Consider the following 10,195-nt stretch of genomic DNA (forward strand, 5'->3'; position numbering starts at 1 on the left):
AAGAAAATCAGAATTAAATATAAAAAAAATCCATCACATTATTTGTATATGTTAGATGCAACAGAGGGATAGGAGATGCAGCTGGCATGAAAATAACAAAGGACAGGAGCAAAATTCTACACCACGCTCGGTGTCACAGCATGCACACTAGATTTGCTCTGTGGAGGCACAAAAACCACTTGTTCAGGATTTGCAGACATTGGCAGTTGTCTGGAAATTTGGCAGATCCATGCCAACACCAGCTAAACAGTAGATTATCACCAAAAGCAGAAGCCTAAACCAAAGACAGAAGGAGCTGAGAAGTCTGGAAACTGCTTCCTGGAAAGAAGACGAAGCGCAACAGGCAAGCATGTAGGATCAGCGGGGGTTAAACATCAAGGTGGTTTTGGAGGGCAGACTTTTCTAATATAATCTGCTCCATTTGGAAAGGAATTAGTTATCAAAGCAGAGACTTGGAATTCTTGTTCCTATAGCCAGCAATGAAGATACCTGGGTTGCTTTTTAATCTATTGCAGTTATTCACATGGGGGTTGGGGTAAGGTTTCACGCAGGGAGCTCCTTGTTGTATCATCTTTGTTGTTTCTGTTTCTCTGGTAAAAATCTAAACAGAACCATCCAGATGCAAAGAGCACGCAATGCTGTTAGCTTTATGCACACATAACTTGATGCCATAGCAACTTTTTATGCATTGTCCTTTTGCTAGATGCTGTAGTTCGAACCACCAACATCAGACTCCCTGGGGCAGACACTGAACAAAATACTTCACTGTATTTGTAAATTGAGTGTTAGAAACTGCTTTACAAATCTTACCGCTTATTTTGTAGTACAGAGGAAAGAGGGAAGAACAGGGCACTACGGGAGGATTCAATCTATCAAACTACGAACTGAGATTTTCAGAAGTTCAAGCAGGTTTCTCAAGGTTACACTGTGTAGTGGCCATTTTCCCCGTTTTACAGGCCCAGACCAAAAATTAAACGTGAATTTGCAGTGTAAAAACTGAACCCAAGCTTCCCAAGACCCATACTGTATTATAACTCAATTGTTCCTCTGCTTCGCCCGTTCTTGTTTTCAGTACTACTTAATTCAATCTTATAAGCCTTTCAAGTGACAAAAAATACCTGCTTTAAACTGCAATGCAAAAGTAGCTGATATTTATGCTGGACTGCGGCCATGCATGTAATCACTCATTGAGCTTTTTAAAAGCAACAAGTCAAAGGGAGTTAATTACTTCTATGCTAGCTAACAGGAAACAAAATTTAAAAGATTAAATTTGATGCAGGTGAGTATTCATTAGACTAATGTTAAATCTTCAAGATCTCTTCAATCTTCAGTTCCATGTTAAACCATCATTTCAAAATTTAGTAGACTATTCATACCTCAGCTATGATTAAAATCTATTTTCTAACTGAATATGATATGGTTACTCTTGATTCGTTCCACTGTAGTACATCGGAAGAGAGTTTAGCATGGCATATTTGTTCAGCCCAAAAAGTAGGCATGAAATGTTTGCACCGGGTTCTTTCAGTAGGAAGCGGGGAGATCATAAAAGCTGACTATCTAAAATGAACAGATAGATAAAAGGTGTTGTGTTACTTAACTGCCACCTTTAAATGACAATTCAAAGAGCAGGGTGAAGTATTATGGCAGAGGTGAGGAACATAGAACACCTACTTACATGCATGTTCCATTCAAGGCTCAACAGCTTTTGCACAGAAGATAAATTTTGATTCCTGGAGGCTCTATTAAGAAGAATGTGATGCGACCTTTCCCTGCCAAAACCAGAAAGAAAATACCACATAAATAGTGTTCTTTTTACTTTAGAATCTTTTATCAGAATTTTCCCAACTACTGAAGCCAAAAACGTAGTCATCTCATCTCCTGGGAATCAAAATGGGGTAGACACCTAAGAGTCTCCTCAAGTCCCAGGAGAAAATTAGTTCTTGCTTGCTAAAATACTTTGATAAGTAAAAACAGCAGTGGAATGACACCTGGAAACATGAATTCTAGCCCATACACTTACTTCAAGATCAACAAGAAACAAGTAGTTATTCCAGTGTCACAAACATTTTCTCCATGTTCACAAATCTTGCAGTGAATGTGTTTTACTTTTTCCTCACAACAAAATCTTGGGGAGCCTTTGTAGCTATTTTGCGTATTGATTCTTGGACACATTCTGAAATCCTTGTCTTTTCATATGTCTTATCGGCCCCTTTCCCAAGACCCCTTAGGTGCTTTAAGACCACCTGTACTTCCAAATCGCCTGGCCCATACTTCGAGTGGGAAACAGAAAGGAAGCTCATGTTGTAGTGTACATCTGGGACGTGGTGGGGCCATGTATGCACATCTGGAATCTCAAAAGCCTTCTCAAAAGACTTTGAGAGTCCAGGGGGAAAAAAAAAAAAGTCTACTTCTCTTCAGCCAGTAGTTCAGGAAGGTATTTCCTGAGTATCTGGGAGTGGCTGTGGTAGGAACGGGTAGGACAAACACCAAAGAAGCACTGGAGTTCTCTTCTCCAAACTCTTGGCTCCTTCCTCGAGTTATCCATACATTTTTACTCACTGTATTTAATGGTGACAGGTCTTTGGCTACAGAGGGCCTGTGGTATGTTGCCACCTAGGCATATGCTTAGAGAGCAGATCTTCACTAATCTACGTCCCGACGTGGTGAATTGTAGAGTTACAGGGGAACTCTCTCTGCATGAATTTCTATTTATTGTGTTATCAATCAGTAATGCCCAAGGATATCAACTTTGTTTCTGTGTTTTGGAGGAAAGTGGCTTCTTTCGCCTGGTTTTTTTGCCACTATAGATCCTAAAACCATAATGATAAAGTCATTACAAGCATCTAGGATGACCCCCACTAACATAAGTGCTGAGAAAGACCCTCCTGGTAGTGGCATGGCAAACTTCACATTTTCAGCTGACTTACAGTGTCTTCTTAGTGAACCATATATAAACGCTGGGAGTGTGATCTAACTATAACACATCTGTCAAATAACAATGCCTTTTATTAACTGCATATGCAATCAGCTCAGGACTCACAGAGAGATACTTTAACTTAATAACAAAAGGCATGACTGTGACCATTGCTAAGTCTACCATTAAGAGGAACAGAATTCTTATTCCTCTGCATGGGCTACCTGCATTAATAAACTTTTGCTTGTGTCTAGAGTTACTATTACTCATCCTACTAAGAACACGACAGGCAACAAAGAGGTAGGGGCAAGATAATCAGGCAAAGGTTTGACCCTTCCTCAATGTCTAAAACTTTGTTAACCTTAGCTGAGCTGGCATGGAGGTGAGGTAATTTGTTTCCAGCAGAGAACAACAGCAAATTATGTTCCCCCTTCAAGGGAAGCTTGGCTGAGTGCTGTCCTGCATTACCCCTTACACTTGGCAGATTGCAGACTTACAGTTTTTCAGAAAGTGACAGTGCAACCCTGTATATTTCCACATAGAGAAAGAACTATCTCAGGTTCTAAAACATGATTGGATTTATTTTATGTTTCTGAGAAAGTGGTTTCTTACATCGCAGTCAGATTCAGTACATTTCTCTGCTTCTTCCACTACACTTCATTTGCCAGTCTTGAAGTTGGAAAAAAAAATAAAGCAGGACTAGTTCTAAAATTCCAACCCACCACACAGTATCTAGCCTAATAATCCTCATTAGGGATTAAAATTTGGAGCCTTTACCTTTACTGGTGAGGAAATGCTCATGCTTCTTACAAGTTTGGGCAGAGCTTTCTCATCTGGCCTTAGAGGTAGCTAATAATTATCTATGAGTTGTATTTTTAACTTCTTTTCTCTTCACTAAGAACTTGGTATTACTGTTTTATAGTACCTTTACCACTCCATGTCTGTACTTCCAGTCAGCAAACCCTCTTTAGTTTGCAGTGCACTGCAAAGTTCCTCATGCAATCAAAACATCTGGATTCTATTAATTTCTGTTGTAGGACAAGAGAAATTACATGGGAAAAAATGAAGAGCAACCAGTTTTAATGAATGTTAGCTGGAGCCATGCATTTGAACCTTCTATCAATATATTTCATTCACTTTGTCATTTTATACCTTTTTTGAAAATTAAATCCTTTCCATGTGGCTCTGTTCCTTGTTACTTCTAAAGTCAGGAGAACAAAAATTAAGGGTAGGAATTAAGCAGAAATGTATTTTTCTACTTCTGTAAGGTTTGGGGAAAATGACGTTTACCTTTGCCTTCAAAATTTGCTTTTATCTTATGCAACTACTGACTTGTATTTCTACGAAACAAGGAATGTTATTAGGCAATGATTCAGGACAATAACATATGCTACGTTGCCTTACATTACCCAGCTTGCAGAAGCCACTTTTTAAAAAAATCTAATTTGAAAGGATATATTAGTAGAGGCCATTTTCACTTCACTGGGAAGAGACTGTATGTCATGTTTTCTTAAGTGGCATAGCTGTGATTTTATCTTTTGTTCCATTAAACTAGCTCTATATTTACAAGTGGCATTTTTTTTGTGCAATTAATAAACAAACAAACAAAAAGGCACTGTCGATCTTTTATTTTCTTTTTTATTCCCCTGCTGTTCTCCCATTTGGCTAAAATCACATCCTACAATAAATTGGGTAGATTATTAAATTGTTTACAGATGATACAGTTAGAATCTACCAGAAAAATGTTAAAATAGGCATTTTTAGGGAACTAGCTTATGTGAAAAAAATCAGATAGGAAAAGAAAATGAAATGCATAAAAAGGAGGAAATCAGACCATCTGGCTATTTACAGCAGTAAAATGCTGCCCATAAATTAGAGATCATGATATCCCCTTTCCCTCTCTCTCTTCCTCATTACTAAGGAATGGGTAGAAAGGTTTGCATTTTTTAAGAATCCATAGACCTAGGATACTATTGTAGGAAACTGTAGGTGAAATGACAGCTTTTCTTTTATTGCTGAATGAAAGACAAACTTACATTTTATTTCTTCTCACATTTGTGGAATGTCTTCTGAACTCAGCTACAGAACTACTTGATTTAAATTAGATTTTAGATAAAACTACTCATAGGGAAACTGTTCATAATAATAAATTATTATTACAATAAGAAAAGAAAATATATGGACAAGTGACAGTAGATGAGGCAAATAAAATTAAGAAGTAGTCACCAAGACCACACAGAGCTTTAAAGGAATGCAAGGCTGAAATAGCTGACTCCTACTTAAAACTGTTACCTGAGATTAGAGAGTGCCATTTTTTAACAGAAGTGTTCCAAGAGAGATTCAGAAAACAACAAGCCTGTCAGCCCGATATCTATACAACACAAATAGGTGGAAATTATAATATGGAACAGTGGACATCTGGATAAATATGACTTATCTGGGAAGAGTTAAAAAGGTTTTGTAAAAGTCCTGCTTCACAAACATAAGGCAGTCCTTTGAGGGGATCAAAAAACACATGGATAAGGGTGATCTGATTGATCTTGGATTTACAAAAGGCTTTCAACAAATTCCTTCACCAAAGGCTTTTAAGAAAACTAAGCAGTCATACCATAACATGGCTTAGAAGTATAAGGTGATACACATTGGCGAAAAAACCATTAATTCACATATAAAACAATGAGCTTTGAACTGACTATCATCAGATAAGATTTTAAGATTTTAAAAGATAGTTGCATGAAAACATCAACTCAGCAGCGTCTGGAAAAGCAAATCAGGTGTTAGCAATGTTGGCATTACCAACTAGAGAACAAAATAGATGATATCATCATGTTATTGTATAAATCCCAACTTTGTCTGCAGCCTGCAGACTGTGTGGCGTTCCAATCCCCCATCTCAAAAAGGGTATAGAACTATAAAGGATGTAGAGCAAGGCAACGAGGGTAATGAAAGGTATGAGACAGCTTCTGTATAAAGAATGCCTAGTTATTCTATTCTTCTTCCCTTGAAAAAAGATGGCTGAGATGGGTATGTAAAAGATCTATAAAACAAGTGCCTGGAAAGTGTGGCTGGGGATTGCTTGGTCACATTTTCCTCTGATTCAAGAGGAAGGGGACATCAAATGAATCTGCAGGGTCCAGATTCAAAGAAGAAAAGGTGATTCTTTATGTCACAATGTAGCTAGGGATGACTTCCTACGATAAGCTGTAGATACTAAAAGTTATGTGGGCTCAAAATGAAACCACATGGAAAAGTTCATGGAATAGAAATACGTAACTGTTACTAAGTATAGTGGAACTGCATCCAGCTGAAGAAGTTTTTGAGTGGAAGTCACTGCAGGCCATCTGAGGAAAGTAGTGTGCATTCTCCATGCTCTTTTTCTTTTTCCTAAGCAACTATTTTCCACCCGCTGTCAAAGACAACATTTTAGGGTAGATGGCCTGACTTTGGTCTAAGTATGGCTATTCTTAGTTTAGCACAGCTCATCAAGACTAATGTGCTAGACTTTTTGACTGGCAGTTCTTGAAAGCAGATGAGCAGGTGGGGGTTTGACCTGGAAATTTTTTCATACAGATCTCAACATAGAAGATCAGATTCAAGCCAAAGCTCTACCTGTATTTGGGCACAGATAGATGTTGGGTGAGTTCTGGCATTTGTCATTTGCCAAGTTTATAAAGTTATTTTTTGTGACATAAAATTTTTATCAGTTGTTGCCCAGAATTGGATCTTTAGGTTTTAGTGAAATGATGGAGATGGTGACAGTGGTTAGGCAGCTGTAGTTGCCATTAGCTTTAAATTTTTCAGTGGATTTCAAAAATTATCTCAGAATTTATGCTATAGAGAGACCACAGAGACCAAAATGTCATAAACCCCATGAATGACTCCGCTTTTATCATGATGTCCAGTTCCTGACCAGCATTTAGAAATCCCAAAGGATGCAGAGAGTGTACAACAAGATAAGACTAGTATTAAAAAGCAAGATATGCTGCAGCATAAGCATATAAGAAAGTCATATAAGGCAAATGGGAGTTGTTAACGCCTATGGAGTATTATTTGTTAGATTAGGACATAGGAAGCTTTGGGTCTCCCCATCATGGGAATAGTTTAGTTACAGACTTCAAATGTTTTTCTTACTACAGAGCAAGCAACAAATTCTTTCTCAGAAGAAAAAAAGCAGCAATTTGTTTGGAATCATTGTTATAAAACTCCCTCAACATACTGACTAGAAAAAAGTTATTTTTCCCATCTTTGTTCTCCTGTCAGGACCACAATTCTTGCCAGTTCAAGCAGAGAGTCCTATATCAGTTTAAATGTACCAGTTTAAATGTCCCCAAAGCTTTCTCATTATACTGGGTTACTCTTAGTTTAAAGATTTTTGTTTGTTTGGGGTTTCTGTTTTGTTTTTTTTTTAATATTACATTCTTTTCACAACTTGTTCTGGAGTAATTAGTACTACACAATAAATATACAAACACAGCAGAAAAAAAAAAATTTTCTTTGGAGAGCAGAGATCTCACAGGACCAATGATGTTATATATTGTTGCCATTACTTCCAGAAGATGATTTGACTTCTAGAGCGCCATGTAAATGTCACAGATTAGAAGCCAGCAGAACATCAAACAAACACTAAAGTATTCAACTTTAAGGATCAAAAAAACTAGCTCACAATGTTGTAGACAACTGTTAATTTTGCTTTTAAGAGAAATTTCTCCAATGTTTTATAAGGTTATTTTAGCCAAAACCATTGGCAAGATTTTGCTGTCTTTTCCTATGACACAATCAAATTTAAAATGCTTCTCTCTGCTATTTTGCCTTAAGGACGTCAAATAGATGGTGGGGGGTTAACTTCAAGGAACACCAACTACTGATACTTCAGCAGCTGTACAGAAACATTTCATCTATGTCGCACAACAGAATCAAACAGATCGTGGTGTTCTGACTGGTTATTTTTTCAGCTGAGCAATGACTGATCAAGATTGTTCTGTTTTATCATTTCACACAGTTCTGTTATATGGTCAAAGGAGATAGAAGCATCTATATCTAGTAAAAATTCCCATCAAATATATGACCATCCAAATGCAGGGATGTTTCTCCTTAATTTGTTTTCTACAATAAGTATATGAAGAAGTTCAGAAACAGAGATCAGATTTAATTATTCCTTATTGCCAAAATTATAAAGGAGTGCCTAATACAAGCTCAAAACATCCTAACAGTAATTAAACATATAAATTTCATCATAAATTTATAACATTTGAAGGGCTGATAATTATGTGGTTAATTTGCCTAAAAAAAATTGTTGATTTTTATATTTACCAGAGTGTCATAGGGCATTTTTTGCAACTGTATACTTAAGAATTTTATTGTCATAGAAGTATCTATGAAAACGTGCATCATTAGGCAAAAGGGAGAGAATTGTGTCTAAAGCAACGTTCTGCCTAGGGAAAGACTGAAAAACTGTCTGCTATAGCAACAAATCAAGATTATACAAGATAATAAGCAGTTAGCCACCTTGAACTGAGTTATTTTAAACCAGGCGTCTTCACCCAGAGGTTGTCTAGCAAAGTTCCTTTAAAGACCACTCCCTTTCTGACTATGGCTTCTCTGATAGTGTTTTCCTTAAGCATTTGATTATATGGCAAGCTGTGCTTGTTTTGCTTCTCCAGAGCCTTTGACTTGTAGTCAATAAAGAAAGCACTCTTCCTCCCATTAAATCCTGACATTTAGAGAGTGACATTTTCCTCTGTTTGATTAGGGAGCTTGTCTCCAGCCAGTCTTTGGGTTACCTTAGTGTCTTCAGAGGCCTGATGAAGGGCTGAAGTACCTAAAAGCCTCTCTACTTTTTCCAGCCATAATATTTCAGTTTAACAGAAGATCCTGTCTTCACCTTGATATTTTGCCTAATGGTCTTTAAAGAACATTGCTGTAGTGTAAGGAAGCATCACTCCAGGGACACGTAATTGAGAGACACACAGGATTAGGTTTAGAGCCTCAATGGTTACCAGCTACTTGGGTGCAAAGTCATGTAACTTAAATACTGAGTGTTTCCTGTTGCCCTGACATCTCTGAAGACCTAGAACCAGCCAAGTGAAAACACTGTACAGGGACCTTGGTGGAATTTAGGCTGTGGGAATCTGACGTCAACCCCCAGCAACCTGGGTCTCAAAGCAAATGGTGTTTGTTTTAGAAACTAGTCTAGCCATTAAAGATGTTTCTGCCCACCTGCTGAACACTCCTCTTTAGAACTAGCTTAGTTCAAAATGCAATGTGATTTAAGCCAAGCTAACTGACTTTACGCTGAGATGAGTAGGAGCGCTTATGCTGTCAGTTGTTAACACTCAGCTAGGGGAATATTCATCCCTTGCTGAAGAACAGTCACCTCTTAAATCACTCCAACTAGACCTTGAGGAGCTCAGCTGTTTACAGTCTGCATTACCCCAAGTCATCAATGGGGAACAGAACTGACCCCAGGTCTTGTAAGGCACCGGCAAATTAACTTCCCACTGACTCTTTTTTTTTTTTTTCTTGCTTATAGTAAGGTTCCCCTTTAATGACACAATGCAAATCATCCACTGATAGCATCAGTAGAGAGATCTGATACTTCATTCCACTAATCCTCTTCCCCTCTCTGATGGGAAAGGCGACAGGCTGCATAAGAACAGGTATTATTAGGGTCCAGTAATAAGTCAGGTTATTGCTAAATAGCAGTGCACGTTAAACTATACTGAGGTTAGAGAGAACCAGCAAAAGAAGCAATTCCAAGACAGGGAGATCATAAAGCTAAAGCTTTTTTTCTTTTCTGTTGTTTTTTTTTTTTTTTCAGTGCTGCAGAAAGTGCATGTGAAGTAGAGATGAAAATCGTAAACCTAGTTCAGTCTAAGTGTATCAGTTATTCAGAGGGTGTACATGATGTTTCACTCAAGATTATGCTTTCTTCTTTGTTTGGAGTAAGAATGCAAGAAATGGGTAAATTAGAGTTTAAAACGTCTGGCACCATTTACTAAAGTAAACTTACATCCTAAATTGTCACTGGGAAATGTACACTTCTGTTTGCTGTTGTTTTGATTTAGCTGTCACGAGAGTCATGTTTAAACACAGCCTTTTCTGCCTCATGGCCGAGTCTCTTTGTGTGCATTTCCTCAACGTTACTTACTTCACTTTGAAGGTGGGCTGAGCATAGAAATCTGACGAAAGAGTGGGCTGTGCCCTTGATCGGAGGGAGCTCTTACATTCTTCTGAATGACTACATTTGCTAGTGCAGTACACAGCAGCAGCAACAGTGTGGTG

Source organism: Gavia stellata, chromosome 19, assembly GCF_030936135.1.
Source record: "Gavia stellata isolate bGavSte3 chromosome 19, bGavSte3.hap2, whole genome shotgun sequence".
NCBI classification, from domain to species: Eukaryota; Metazoa; Chordata; class Aves; order Gaviiformes; family Gaviidae; genus Gavia; species Gavia stellata.